The sequence below is a fragment of the Syngnathoides biaculeatus genome, chromosome 13 (genome assembly GCF_019802595.1).
Source record: "Syngnathoides biaculeatus isolate LvHL_M chromosome 13, ASM1980259v1, whole genome shotgun sequence".
NCBI classification, from domain to species: domain Eukaryota; kingdom Metazoa; phylum Chordata; class Actinopteri; order Syngnathiformes; family Syngnathidae; genus Syngnathoides; species Syngnathoides biaculeatus.
In genome coordinates this window covers 27841786-27858259 of record NC_084652.1, presented here as the reverse complement: position 1 = coordinate 27858259, position 16474 = coordinate 27841786, and the positions used below count along the sequence as shown (strand labels likewise).

Sequence of the window (16474 nt, the reverse complement as noted above, 5' to 3'; positions counted from 1 at the left end):
GTGGATGGTTCTGTGTACTGGACTGAAATGAGCTGTAGAAGTTTGTGAACGTGAACAGATTTTTATTTATTTATTTTTCTATATCAAGAGGTGTGCATGTAAATGCTGCATATCCATGAAAACAGAAGAAAGTTTTTGTTGCCACAAGAGTCAATATATTCACCAGAAAATGGCAGACTATCCAGACTATCTGCTGGAGTACATGACAGAGCACCCAGGATTTATTGCCATCTGTCTGAACCCATGAGTACTTGAGGTTGCCTATCTCCAATTCAGCAGCAACTAGATTTTCCACAACACGAGTCAGAGCTATTTTAAAATTATTAATATTAATATTTTTTCAAATTGGGCGACACAGTGACTCGGCTGTGTAGTGTTGACCTCACAGTTCTCAGGTCCAGGGTTCGATCCCGGCACCACCTGTGTAGAGTTTGCATGTTCTCCCTGTGCCTGCATGGGTTTTCACCAGGCACTCCGGTTTCCTCCCACATCCCAAAAACATGCAACATTAATTGGACACTCTAATTTGCCCCGAGGTGTGATTGTGTGGTTGCTTGTCTCGATGTGCCTTATGATTGACTGGCAAACATTTCAGCGTGTCCCCTGCCTCCACCCCACTGACAGCTGGGATAGGTTACAGCACTGCCGCGACCCTTGCAACGATGAGCGGCGAAGAAAATGATGGATTGATTTCTCCAAATCAGCCCAGCTTTTTGCCATTCCATTCAGATTTTTTTAAATAAAGAATTGTTTATATTATTATTGTTGTTGTTCCTGCTAAAAGCAACATTTGTCCAATCAATGCTTGTTCAAACGAAGTTCCATTCTGGATAGTTGTCACGTGAGTATATTTTCTTATTTCTATATTATTATAGATTTTAAAGTTCTGCTACTGGTCAATAAATCACTAAACAATTTAGATCCTGAAAACATGAAAGAAATGCTTATGGAATACAAACCCAGTCGAGCTCTGAGATCGACTGACTCAGGTCAAACAGTGGAGCGCAGAGTCCAAAGCAAACATACAGAAGCAACATTTAGCTATTGTAAGAATAATTGTGATCATAATTATCATACATTTGCTTCCAAAGAAATGCTTTGCTCTGCCCTAGATAACGTGGCAGCCTCCTAGCAGGAGATAGCAAGAACAAAAACATCTAATCATCAGAACTGTTAGAACTGCTGCCTGTTAAAGAAATGATGACCACACATGTATTCAGCAATTTTCCACACATGCACACGAACAAACATGTACATCTTTTTTCAAACTGTTTTGCGTGTCGTCTCCTTTTGTAACATCCATGTAAATAAGGGGCGTCTTAAAACTAAATAAATAGAGGTGCTGAGGAGAGGATAATCAGAGAGTGCAGTGGTGAATTGTACGACTCCTCGCGAGACTTGAACCGGTGTCTTTGCTTCCTTTTTTGTCCTGTTTAATGAATGTCTGATTGGTGAACCTGACATTTACTTGGTCCTTCGAGCCGGATCTCAAGATACCTGTGGTTTCCAGGGGCCGAGTCGACGTCCAGGCAAAGACCGTGGCCACGGCACTTGAGACCCTTTCCGGGAATGGGCCTCGACTTTGCGCCTGGAGACTGAGGGTTGACGAGAAGCCGAAGGAAGTGAAGACATCTCTGGTGAGTAGGAAACTCCCACACTCATGAGGAATGAGTGAATCCGCGTCTGGGTGACTGCGGCAGAACCAAACCTCGAGAATACTAGTCCCTATCGAATGAACTAATTAGTCTATAAAACTGAGAAAAGGGCAAGGTGTGTCCTGTACGTGAGCTCCGTGAAACGTGTGCATGTGTAAAAGTGTGAGTGGATGTTCGATACCTCATTTGAACAGGAAATTGAGTGACAACTGTTTGAGGATGCAGAGGTAAGAATTCTCCGCCACTTGTGGTCAAAGCCTGAGAATTACCTCAAACGGAACGTAATTGTCACCCTGTTCAGGGGGAAGTCAGTATAGTCACCCTAGGTGAACCACTGACTCCAACAGGGGAAAATCTAATAGCAAAATAGTTGATAAATAGCAAAATAGTTGAAACACTACATATGGAAAAAAAAAAAAATAATAATGATGTGTAAGGACAAGAAGTTTGTAGAAAGCAAATGTCCTACTAAAACAAAACATCTAAATTTGTGGATAACACAATATGACTTTGCTGGCCAGCTCAACATACACACAAAAAATATATATAGTTAATCTGCAGGATAAAATAAGAGAAACACACACACACAAAAAAAAAAAAAAAAAGATGATGTGAAAACGGCCATAAAAGATATCACATCTCATAAAGTTAATGTAACATAATTCGTCCAGGGAACGGAAGACTTGAGAAAATCTTACCATTTAAATTATGTGAAAGGACAACAAATTTGGATGACAGCAAAGTACTTTCTCAAAGCAGCAGGGAGTTAAGATTGAGATATATATATATATATTATATATTATAAATAGGTTAATATCGCGCACTTCTACTAGATTTAAAAAAAAAAAGCAATTTTTTCTGCCATTGGAAGAGCAAAATAAAACAACAATGAACCATTTGAAGAATATAGAATTGGAATAAATGCATGTTTTAAAGCAAATAGTGGCATTCCTGAAGGTCACACTCCAGGGAGTGTGTATCAAGGGCAAATAAAAAATGCTCTTCATGCAAATTCAAATAATACTACAAAACAATGGATTGAAAAACATTGGGTTGACAAACCGACTGGCAACCTGTAACATTACATTAACCAAGCACTACACGCAGAAAGAGTGCTACAAAATAAGACAAGAAAGTTGACACCTTTCTGACAGAGGAAGGAGAAATTTATGGAGCTTTATGCGAAACATTTAATAATTGTGGCCGCAGATGAGGAAGAGAGCAACCATCTCCCCATCAAAAATGTCACAACTAATGCTCCCAAAATGCAACTTTTTAATTTGCCCCGTACGTTTGTTGGGAAGAGATGGCTTGCTGAAACTAGGACTGGGCTTATTTCCCTCTCTGACAGGAAAAATAGAAGTAAAAAGAAAAAAGGGAATTACTGGGAGGACAGTTAAATATCTTACAAAATAGGAATCCAGCGCTCTATTATTATACCTTAGATATTCTAAACAAACCTCCCACAAGAATAGGAGATTTCTTGCTCCAAACAGCTCCAAGACGTGATTGGACAACCACAAAATGACATAGGAAGTGACTCATTGCATGTGACTATGTAGTATAAGATACTGTAAACTTACAACAGCCCACACCAGACAAAATCATGATTATCTGTCCTCAGATGGTATATCAGTCGTGGTGACAGGAACAAGACTGACTGACAAACTAAATGCACTAAACAAGGAATGGACACCACCACACACGTCATTACAACAGGAGTGGGAGAGTTTCGGACAATTTGTTTTGGTAGTACGAATTGTTCCTCATTGGACAGAAAAAGAACCAGATTTGGATTGGGACAACTGAACTGTACAGACAATATATTATTGGACAGTCTTAAACAATCTGAGACCAGATGCTGCTGTATTCACGGTGGTATCACAATCTACACAGACAATGCTGGAAAAATAGAGGAATAGCGACAACCACAGGGAACACAGTGACATATGCAGAGCTACTACAAAATTTGCTCATAGCAGTTCAATTACCAAAAGAAATAGCCATATGTAAATGTGCAGTACACACATCAAATACAGACAAAGAATCATTAGGAAATGGATTTACAGATAAAACAGCAAAAGAAGCAGCAAAACCTTTATGGGATTAGCTGACCATGTAAGAAATGAAGACATACTTTGAGATGATGTGTTAAACAAAATGCAACAACAAAGCTGACCAGCAGAACTAAAAATGTGGAAAAAACAAGGTACTACATGACAAAATGGGAATAATGTCAGCACAGATACAAAAAAAAAAAATTCTACCAAAAACATTTTTTAAGTGGCCGGCAATCTTGAGCCATGGGAAGTCTCAGGTCTCAACAAGGGGAATGGTAGCCCTGGTACAAGGGCATTACATGATCCATGGATTTAACTTGTATGCAAAAAATGTTTTCGTAGGGCTTGTTTGATCTGTGTCGACATAATCCACAAGGGAATGTGCATCCAAAACGTGGTCAGTTTCCTCAAGCTACACATCCATTCATCCCTCCATCCATTTTCTTAGCCACTTATCCTCACAAGGGTCACGGGGGGGCCTGGAGCCCAGCTGTCAACAGGCAGGAGGCAAGGTACACCCTGACCTGGTTGCCAGCCAATGGCAGGTCACATGGAGACAAACAGCCGCACTCACAATCACACGTCGGGGCAATTTGGACACAATGATAGATTTAGTCTAACTATACATACATTACAAGCACGTAAGGGTCTCATTCCATTCAAAACACTGTTTGGGACACCATACAAATTACCAATAATTTCCACACAATGAGTGACAGACGAATGTTGAAGGAAAAAAAAACACACAAGTGGGTCCCTTTCAGGAGTTATTAAGAACCCAAAACATATTGTGTTGTTTGCACAGATCCAGAGATAATACCAATGCTATAAATTGATAACGAATGCCAAAAAAAAAATCAATTGGAGGATTCTGTGTATCCATTAACTTCTTTTGAAAAATAAAAAAACATTATTTTCTAATGGCGTGTCACTAGGAAATTTCACATGCATCAATTTCATAGGACTAGAAATAAATTGGGAATTTTATCAGTATTTATGTGTAAAGCCATTTTTGTGCCATTGTCATGGTGGTGCAGCAGTAACTGTCTTTTTGATTTTTTTTTACGCCGGATGCCTTTCCTGACGCAACCCTTCTGCATTTAATCGGAGAGAGAGCTGGAGCCAATCCCATCTAACTTCGGGCAGTCGCAGTGCAGATGTCGACACCATCACTCAGCGGGAATCGATCCCACGCTGCCTTCACTCGAAATGTCCCTCTGAAGGAAACCCGAACTACAACGTGGCCCGCAAGAGAAATGAGTTGACATCCCTGCACTACACCATCAGAAAAAAAAATGTAACAAGGTACTGTGCTTTAATAACTTTATTACTGCCATTTGTCTATTCATCCTATGTCTGTTTATGAATTAACATCTACTGTACATGCAGTTTTACTCGAACACTGGCATAGACTGAGCAAGAGCTGAATGACGTGGACAAAATAGCAGAAAGAAACACGTGGATACACCTTACACACTGTAAAAGGTCATCTCAGCTGAGTCACCCAAGGGGAAAGGTGAGCAAAGTCCAGCATATGGTGGGTGCAAATTTATAGTATCTGAAAATACCTGAAGGCTGGTGAAAATTTAAAAGACACTTGACTCATTTAGGGGTGACTTGGTCGACATGACTTCAAAATGGCTGAATAATATGATAGCATGTTGGGCTGCAACATTGGCAGCCGAAATGATATTTTTGTTCATATGCTACTTTTGGACACCTGTAAAGCTGACAAATATACATAACAGAACCAATAATTATACTCTGTCAACTATGCTTAGTACACAAAAGATAAAGAGGCGCAACCTCATTTCAAATAACATTGGTAAACAACTATGCGGGAGTCACCGAGGCATGAGAGGAGGACTCCATGTGTGCCTCCCAGTGAATCAGTTCAGCACTTTTTCAATTCCTTGGCAGAGTCTAATTGCTGGGGATTGCATCTATGGGCTTATGCTAAAGGAAACCCCCACTTTCTTCTCACCATTTGCCAATTTAATGCTACCTTAACCCGAATGCCATACAAAAAGAGTACATATACTATGGTGGGAGAATTTTAACTGAAAAAGCCTGAGGAACATTTTTTCATTATTATGATTGTCTTTTTTTTTTTACAAATAGGAAACAAAACTGGTTGTTATTGATGTAGAATGCAGCAAACAAGGTAAACTATAGTTACATCACATGCATGGGCCCTGGGCCACTAATGCGTGTAATTCCAACAGAAATCCCAACAATGTACCCTGGAGGTAATGACTAAAACAACTCCTAACACCACTTGTCAGAAATGGAAAAGTGTTTATCCAACAACTAAGGCAGTCAATGATAAACTGATATTTTCTACTAATGTTGCATTGGCAAATTTCTCCTGTGTTAGCTTTACAGGGACAGATTTTAAGGTGTCTCAACAAAACATGGTGTCATGATATCCATCTGCAAACTGCCCCACTGCTCCCATTGAGCAATTTGTTGTGGTGGTGTGTTGGTCAAAAGTTGTATGACACACTGATAAATGCAGCAGGAACGTGTACACTGGTATCACTGCTCTTATCTGTGACTGTGTTTCCATCCCAAGCAGAGGCTATACAATTGGCCGCATCCATCTTTGGACCTTCCCTTGGGTCCTCTTGGAAAGATGGAGATCTGACATACATTGATGCAAATGGCATCCCAACTGCATACCAGATGAGTATAAGTTGGTTCACGAGATTGCTGCAGGATGGGAATCCATCTTGTTATGGATAACTCTGAATAAAAACGTAGACAGAATCAACTACATACATTACAATGTACAGAAACTAGGTAATTATACGGAAGCAGGCTTTATTGCCATAAGGGAACAAGCAGCTGCAACCTCACTCATGACGTTCCAGAACCGCATAGCGGTGGATATGCTCCCAGCCGAGAAGGGTGGCGACTGGTCAATGTTCGGTGACCAGTGTTGTTTATTCCAAATATCACAGCACGTGATGGGTCATGCACAAGGGCCATTCAAGGCCTCCGCAACCTGAACCACAAGATGAAGGAGCACTCTCATGTAAACACACCAGCCAGGTCTGAGTGGTGGGGGGAAAAAAAAAAGTTTGGCAAATCTAAAAATTCAATAAAAATTAGTGCTATATTTTCCTCCGAGTGTAAGCCGAAAGGGTGATCTATTAGATGATTTAAGCAAATTGAGCAAATGTAGGATAAACAGGAGGATAATGTAGAAATTATTGTAAATAGTATTAAGTACCTGCTTCTGACTGCAATGAAGAAATGCTTTGCTCAGCTCCAATTCAGTTACTGCTCTGCTTGCAATGAAGAATGCTTTGCTCTGCCTGCAATGAAGAATGCTTTCCTCTGCTCTAGAAAATGTGCTAGCAAATGTAGGATGAACAGGGGGGAAATGTAGGAATAATTGTGATCATAATTATCATACATCTGCTTCTAATATAGAAATGCTTTGCTCTGCTCTAGATAACGTGGCAGGCCCCTAGCAGGAGATAGCAAGAACAAAAACATCTCATCATCAGAACTGTTAGAACTGCTGCCTATTAAAAAAATAATGACCAGACATTCCTTGGCAGAGTCTAATTGCAGGGAAGCAGGCTTTATTGCCATAAGGGAACAACCAGCTGCAACCTCACTCATGACGTTCCAGCACCGCATAGCGGTCGACATGCTCCTGGCCGAGAAGGGTGGTGACTGCTCAATGTTCGGTGACCAGTGTAGTTTATTCCAAATATCACAGCACCTGATGGATCATGCACAAGGGCCATTCAAGGCCTCCGCACCCTGAACCACAAGATGAAGGAGCACTCTGGTGTAAATACATCAGCCAGGTCTGAGTGGTGGAAGAAAAAAAAACCCTAACCCTTAAAAAAAAAAAAAACAACTTTGGCAAATCTAAAAATTTGGTGTTCTCTGTCCTAGTTTCTATAGCTGTTTGCAGTTATTCTTGCATTGTGTGGATGTTGTTGTATTCCCTGCATAAAGGCATCACTTAACCAACTTATAACCACTGCTATTGCCCCGACAAATTCAAAATTGGCACAAATATATCCATTATTGGCACAACAGAGTAATGACAGTTATATTCTTGACCACGATGATGACGTTATGACTTCTCTTCTAGACCTTTTCTCTGATCCAGAAGATTACAAGTAATTAGTGCTATATTTTCCTCCGAGCCGAAAGGGTGATCTATTGGATGATTTCAGGATTTGAGCAAATGTAGGATAAACAGAGGATAATGTAGAAATAATTGTAAATAGTATTAAGTAACTGCTTCTGACTGCAATGAAGAAATGCTTTCCTCTGTTCCAATTCAGTTACTGTTTCTGCCTGCAATGAAGAAATGCTTTGCTCTGCTCCAATTCAGTTACTGTTTCTGCCTGCAATGAAGAAATGCTTTGCTCTGCTCCAATTCAGTTACTGTCTCTGCCTGCAATGAAGAATGCTTTGCTCTGCTCTAGAAAACGTGGGAGCAAATGTTGGATAAACGGGGGAAATGTAGGAATAATTGTGACCATAATTATCATACATTTGCTTCCAATAAAGAAATGCTTTGCTCTGCCCTAAATAACGTGGCAGCCTCCTAGCAGGAGATAGCAAGAACAACATCTAATCATCAGATCTGTTAGAACTGCTGCCTGTTAAAGAAATGATGACCACACATGTATTCAGCAATTTTCCACACATGCACACGCACATGAACAAACATGTACACCTTGTTTCAAACTGTTTTGCATGTCATCTCCTTTTTGTAACATCCATGTAAATAAGGGGCGTCTTAAAACTAAATAAATAGAGGTCCTGAGGAGAGGATAATCAGAGAGTGCAGTGGTGAATTGTATGAGACAGTTCCTCTTCTCTCTCCTCGCGAGACTTGAACCGGTGTCTTTGCTTCCTTTTTTGTCCTTTTTAATGAATGTCTGATTGGTGAACCTGACACCCATTATGCTGCACACAAATGGAATAAGTTTCCAACAGAGGTGAGGTCAGCCCCAAGTGTGATTGTTTTTAAATTCACTCTTGTTTTTTCTCATGCTTTCTAGAATATATTCACTTTTTACATATTAATTGCACTTTATGCGGTTTTGTCTTTGTTTTAATATTGTGTTTGTCATTTTTATTATTTTCATCCCGTTATGTTATATCTCTGTTTTCAAATGTGTTTAAAGGGCCACTGTCATGAAATGGTTGATTTTTCGTATGTTATTAATGAAAAAACGGCAGCCAATATGGGCCAATACGTTTTTTCCCCCACCACAAAACATGATTTTGATGTATACAGCTTTTTGTAACTCCCGCCATGAAAATCCTCTCGAGAGATTTGTTTTCCAGAAGAAGCAGGAAGTGACGTAAAGGACAGATGCGCCCCAAAGTGGACCCGTTTGTTTCCATTAGTTTTACCTCCGGGAAGGTAGCTCGTTGTTCCTTCGTGTTAGCCAAAATGCCGGCTCGTTGCATTGCTGACATTGCTTCAACACTCGGAGAATTGATTTACCCTTCATAAGTTTGCAAGAGACCCGGTTCGTCGTGAAAAATGGAATGCACGGGTGCAGAGGACGAGAGCTTCGTGGGTTCCAAATAACAGGTAGGTGAGTATACAGCTACTAAAAAAAAAAAAAAAAACATTGTTTGGGGCAGACCAGGTAATCTGTCTCTCATAACAAAAGATCCACATACGAAATATGTCGATGTGTGGGTCGGACGGCGTCGGGCTGCTGCGTCGCTTCGCCAGAGTTTATTTCAATCAATTTTTTAGTGCACAAATTATTTTTGATGAGGTGAAAACAGGTCTCATGGAAAGCACAATTCATTTCAAAAAGCAATTTTAAGTTTAAAGTTTTAAAGCAGCATATGTTGATAAAATCTCCATATGACAATGTGGTAACAGGGAAAGTTTAATTCACTAATCTAATTCAAAGTATTACAAATCCTGTTTTCTCCCACATAAATCCACACAATCCCTGTAACTGTCGCAGTTTTCCTTACTCAACAACCAAGTTTCCCAAGAAAGTATACTATCAAATTTGCGACGAAGAGAATTTACATTAGTGAGCAGTTATAAACTATTCTATGATTAACTGGTATGTAATACTGCTTCTTTTAAGAGTACGTACCACTTTAGGTCCTCTGAGACTAATTCCCAAGAACTTGTAGACCTAGACGGTTGTCACAAGATAGTTGGACAGCGTCAAAGGCAGCGGTGGTGAAGGATGCCTCCTGAAGTCCACAATCATCTCTATATTCTTTCGCGTGTTCAACATCAGGTTGTGTTGACCACACCAAACCTCCAGTCTCGCCATTTCCTGTCGATACGCAGACCCGTCAGAATTTCTAGGTGCAGCCGAGGTGTAGAGGGGTTCTGGGTTTGGTGGCCTCAGCATCGTATATCTGCCTTTCGAAAGGGATTTGGATCTGTTGGCTTGATGAAGCCTTGGTATCCAACCAACACTGGAGCTGTTTGCAGCCAATTGTGAAGTGGCTGGGACGAGAATTACCACCTCCAAATCTGAGACTATGGTCCTCAGTTGGAAAGGGTGTCGTGCCCTCTCCAGGTCGAGGAAGAGATTCTGCTCCAAGTGGAGGAGTTCAAGTATCTTGGGGTCTTGTTCATGAGTGAGAGAAGAATGGAGCAGGAGATCGACAGGTGGATTGGTGCAGTGTCGTGAACAAGAAAGAAAAAGATCCTGGATACAAACGGTTGAAATGAGTTTCCTCTGCTGGGTGTCTGGGCTCACGAAAGAGGCCTAAAAATGTATTGTAAATTTAACAGATAGAGTAGATTTTCCTCTGAAAAAAAAGTCAAATCTGAATGATTTAACTACAACAAAAATCACCTTCTATAAAGTATGTCTCTTAAATCATGGAAATTAAGGTCCATTCTAGGGCTGCAAGACAGTAACGGTAAGTTCAAGAAAGTTGGTGGAAATGAACCCTGAAAATGTCAATCAAAAACATTTCCGATCACCAACTACTGGATGAATAGCATGTGTCACTGCTGTGTCTGTGTGATACGGGGACCACGACCACGACCACGACCACACACACACACACACACACACACACACACGCACACACGCACACACAACAGGACATTCAGAGTGAGATGCTGATGCTTCATATGATGACGCAGCGGTTGAGTAAGCATTTCAGCGCCTTAGCACGGAAATTATAGAAAATAAACTGTTAACATTCCCTTAATTGCTTCTGTTGTGTGGATCTACACACATCGCAAGGAGCTAAATCTGTGGAATTTTAGACTGCCCCAAAGAAACAGAGCAGCCCCCTTTGCAGTGGAGCCATCCAACTTACAGTTGGCTTGCTCTTCACTGTGCGCAGAGTCACCTCAACAACAAAGTCTGGAAAAAAATATGATATCCATTTTATTTATTAAACATTAAGTTGAAATTGTAATTATAGTGACAAGCCTAATTATCATTGTCTAGTTATAATGTTAATATACCCTACTATACATTATTGCTACTGGAGCGTGAATTGGGAAATACATAGGTGGAGTTAATTGTGAGAATGCAAAAGACTGAAGTACTCCAAGCTACCAGTAGTCAGATTGGATGAATCTGTATATAGAAATAATAAAGTTCATATGATCACTGGCAGCACAGTGGTGAGTGGTTAGACTGGTTAGTACATTTGCCTCACCACTACGACGTCCTCAATTCAAATGTGGCCTTATTGTGTGGAGTTTACATGTTCCACCCTTGCCTGCGTGGGTTTTCACATCCCACAACTAAAACACAAAACGATTAACTTGTTACCAAACAATGAGAGGAAGAAGAGATAAGGTGACACAATGGGCAGACTGACTAATTAGGGTCATTCAAACAATCGGAGGAGCAAATGACAAATGAGATGAGCTCTCACTTTATATTTTCCACCCCTCTCCCTGACCCATTGGAACCAAGTCCAATGCAAAATTCACTCTCAACTAGATGCAATGTTAGTTCTGACTGATGGGTGAAGACTATTGTCACGCTACAATCCAGCTCACATCCCTCGACGCCTGAAAGGTTCGAGTTAGGTGAGGGTTAGAAAGAGTTCTACACACCAGTCATCCAATCAGTACTGTGTACCTCCATCACAGTCTGGTTTGGGGCTGCCACAAAAAAGGAAAAACTCCGACGGTAATGAATAATCAAAACATCTGAACAGATTATCGGAATGACACTACCCACTATTAAGGACTTATACGCAACCCGGACTAGGTCCAGAGCAGGCAGGGTTCTTTCAGATACTCTACATCCTGGCCACCAGCTCTTTCAGCTCCTTCTGGCGGGAAAGCGCTACAGATCAATGCAAGTCAAAACTAGCAGGCATTCGAACAGTTCTTTCCCTCAGACAATTAAGTCCTTACATTCTTAATCAGCAAATTTACTATTTTTTGCCTTTTGCCATTGTGAGGACACTCCCATTCTGCTGGTCCAATCGAGAACAGTATTAGTATTTTATTTTGTAGACTATCGCACGAGTCGTCACTTTAACCTGCTCCCTTTGCACAACTGTCTCTGCACTGTCATTGCACTAGTCTATTACAGGAACCGCGAACGGGTAAAGGACCAAGTTTTACACAATGTGGGACGTTTACACAATTATCTCATACCTGTTCTAAATGAAGATTTTACATCTTGCACGACTTTTATAAGGAATAGTTCCAATAAATAGAAATGTCTCTTGTTCTTTCTTCTTGCTGTTATGCTGTTCTTTGTTCTGTATGTCGTACCAGGGCAGCACCATCTGGCGGAGAAAAATTCCTTGAGTGTTTTTTTTTTTTTTTTTTACACACTTGGCCAAATAAAGTTGATTCTCATTCATTACTTGTACTGACTACAACTATTTAGGAATAACAGGGGACTTTAACATTCATGTTGACAACAACATGGAAAAAAAAAAATCCAAAGAACTCTTTGCCAAAAAAGAAACATTTGACCTCTCCCAACTCACACTCAAGGTCACATCTTAGACCTGGTCATCTCTAAGGATGTTGAGATTCTATCAATTGAAATTAAGGATATGGCTATTTCTCACCATTTTTGTTTATTTTTTTTAAATTACAGATTCTTCCATACGTTCAGAAAACTATTACATATATGAGAGTATCGCTGCTAAGTTTATGTTGACAATGGCTGTGAATGCTGAGACAGTTGAACTTTTGGACAGTTTCCTCTCGAAAATCTCAAATGCCATGAATGTTGTCACTCTTGTGAAAACTACAACCATCCTGAGGTAAAATAGAACACCGTGGAGGAGCGCAATGATGGTCAAGACCTCAAAAACAAAGTGTAGGAAAGCAGAACTTAAGTGCAGTCACATTTGAAAAATGTACGGCTGTGGTCACTAATGCCCGCAGATATAAAGTTACGTGTGTGGTCCACCAGTCATGCCTGCAGATGTAACGTTGCGCGTGTGATTAGGGATGGAATCTCAAGACCTTAAAATAACTTACCGAGTGGTTATACCCGAGTATGTAGTTGTTACCTAATACCAAAATCCTAATTGACACTGCACAGACTGAGACAGACATTTTTAAAGATGTCAATAGACATTCAATTTCAAAACTAAATATTCATATAATCAAATAATTTTATTTCATCATGAAGTATTGTTATAATCTCACGTAATTTACGGTGCTAAAGGTAGCAGTAGATTTTCTATATTTTCCGAAAGCATGGGGAGGGGAAAAGTTTAACTTCAAGATAACGCGGGACCATAGAGGAAAATGCTCATTTAGATATTATGGACAGACTAGTCTAACATTAGAACTTAGAGCAAGTCAAAGTAAATCACAAACTCATACTTATTATAGTTAGATACTGAAACCTCTGTTATATCCCAGAAATGTTTTCAATGTAAGTCAGGGGTGCCCAGAGTCCCCCCACCAAGATCTACTTTTCAAGCAGCCACCCTCTCGCAATCGACCAGCGGGGTGGGGGGTGGGGTGGAGTGAGTTAGGGTGCACGCGCATCGCCACGACTTCCATAAACAGGAGCCCGGCTTGCTAGAACGGGCCTTTATGTGCGTACGCTCGACATATTTGCCACACCTGAATCAAGCGACGAGGTGGATGATTGTCTAACCTCTTTCTTTGGGGGTGTCGGGGACGCCGTCACACGATCAACCAAAACTGCCTCGCGATCGACCCATTGAGCACCCCTGGTGTAACTGAATATCCCTTCACATGGCTCATTATGTTGATGAGTTTCGACGTAAATGCGCTCGCAGTATGTGAAGCAGCTTGGAACATGTGCTTTTGGCATCACTTCCGAACATGCTCAGTATGGTTAACTTGCGTTTCCTGTTTCCGGCTGGATACTGATTGTTTAGGAACAGGCTTGTTTTGTTACCAATGTTTACAAATAAATTAATGTCAAGACTACACAAAATAAACAACGCTTTTCAATATCTATTTTTTTCTACTCGTAACAAATTTTACACGCGTGATTTTGTGTGCTCGACTGTGCAGATGCGAGTGTGATGCGGGCGCGATCGCGCTCATCAAATGTGAGTGACTGAAGAGGCGAAAATCGAAACTCCAAATTGACTCGGACCTCTACAGACAGTGTCCTTGTAATTTTAACGTATAGTTAGCCACAGGTGGACATCAGCTGTCTTCTCAACAATACTGTTTACTGTAGATGATGAAAGGAGTGTTAATTAGTGATGCTTCCCATAACCGTTGAATACCCGAATGTATTGTATCTCACTTGTTTTATCTGGTTCAAAGACAACATTGTTGTGCGATATCTTGACTGTTATCTCACTTGTTTTTCTAGTCAAGACGTCTAGACCGTTTCACACTCACTTGTTATCTGGTTCAAAGACGACCATTGTTGTGGGATATCTTGATATGTTTCTCAGAGCCTGAAGGACACACTTAGGTGTCAAATGTAAATTGGCTACAATTGTTGCGGCGCCAGGTGGGACGGGTAGGCCACCCGCCCTTTCTCTCGCACGCAACTGAAAAGTATAATAGAGAGATGCAGAGCACAAACAGGTAGAGTCTGCTGCGGGTTTCGTACGAACGCCCAGCTGGTTGACAAAGCGGACCTCTACCTGGGTGACGGCTCTCCACCTTCTCGGCATAGGTAAGGGGCTCATATGATTGATTTCACGCAATGTCAACCGTGTTTTGAGAACTTGCATTTGGTCGAAATAAATATGCCAGTTATTGAGGCTAAATAGCATTTGGGAACGTTGGTCTTTTGTTGAGTGTCATCTTTGTCTCCTGAGCGCCGACCAGCACCGATCCTTTCAATAAAACATTTTTGCCGTTGTCGGCAGGATCGTGCAGGCTACGCGCAGGAGATAAAAACAGGATGCATTGTTTTAGAAGGAAAACTAAGGGTGCGCAAGAGGCACCAGAGGAGGAGGTGGCGCCCGGGTTGGAAGGCATCACTTTCCGAGAGATAGAAGCTGTCTTACGGGAGCGTGGGGGACACCCCGGACCGTGGACAGGAGTGAATCCCGCTGCCACGCCGCTGGCATTATGTGATATGTTGAAGCGGGTGGATGTGAATGCTCGTGCTCCGCTGGGAGGCACGCAGCAGATGTTGTGGATGTGTGCGGAAGCTTGGAAAAATTGCGTGTTGGAGTTGGATAAGGTTAGAAGCGCAGAAAATCAAAAGGCGCAAGAGGTTATCCAGCTAGAGGTTATAGTGAAAGAATTAAAGGAGCATTTGGCAAAAATGCAGAGTATAACAGAAAGAGCTGTAATGCATATCTCCCGAGTGGCGCGAAGAGAGTGAAAGAAGAAATCTCGTAAAATAGAACAAGCGCAAATCCGTTAATTCACCACTGGGTTGTCAGCGCAGTGAAATCCGGAAGAGTGGAACGGGGATATGTGGGGGGATGATGATGATGATGATGATGATAATGATGTTGATGATGAATATGATAGAGGTGTAAGACCGGACCCGCCACCACAGACCAGGTTGTATCCCTCGTTAAAGGGGCTGCAGATACACCCTATCACGCGACGAAAAGCCCAGCGACGAAAAGAGCAGCGACGCGTAATACCGGATCAAATCCAGGATCTGATGGGCGCGGACGGCGGACCGATTCTGGATGAAAATGGCGAGCGAGTGCGGGGGCTGGTCCCACAAGCGCAGCCAGAGCCAGAATTGTTTATGACTAGAGAAGATTATACACAGGAAGAGACTACTCATATTGTAACAAAGTATCGTCAGAAACCGGGCGAACCGATCGATGTTTGGCTCATTCGGTTGCTAGAGGAAGGAGCTGATGCCGTTATTATAGATGCTGGGGATTATCAGCGGTTCACAGCGCTTTCCACCGATAGCCAGCTAAACCCGGAATTCCGGGGAATGTGCAGAGTCATGGGCGGTGATGTAGGGCTCCCTCTCTCGGAGTTATATGGGGCAGCCACGCAGCTGATATTTCCATCATATCAAGATTGGCCAGAACTGAGAGGGCAATGGTCAACCATCAGGGATGCAGTGATGAGATTGACACGGTTGTGTATGAGGCACTCAATTTCGAGTGATGGCTCTGTGGAAATAAGAGATGGGGAGGTCCCGAAAATGATCCGGGATGCGATAATACGTGATGCTCCCCCACATTATAGAGCGGCGGTATTAACTATTTTGTTGGGAGCCGCTGACCTGACATTCTCGATGGTGAAAAGTAGGTTGGCGGAGTTAGCAACGCTCGGAGACTGGTCTAACGTGAGTGCGCCGCGTGATCGTGAACCACGTGAAAAATCGAGGGAAAATCGGAAGAGTTTCGCGAAAA

The 16474-nt window shown here is 41.7% G+C and overlaps 1 protein-coding gene across 1 annotated transcript in view; it reads right to left on the bottom strand.

Annotated features, from left to right (window-relative positions):
* The window catches only part of agla (amylo-alpha-1, 6-glucosidase, 4-alpha-glucanotransferase a), a 233519-nt gene that overhangs the window by 186058 nt on the left and 30987 nt on the right, over nt 1–16474 (bottom strand). The window lies entirely within an intron of this gene.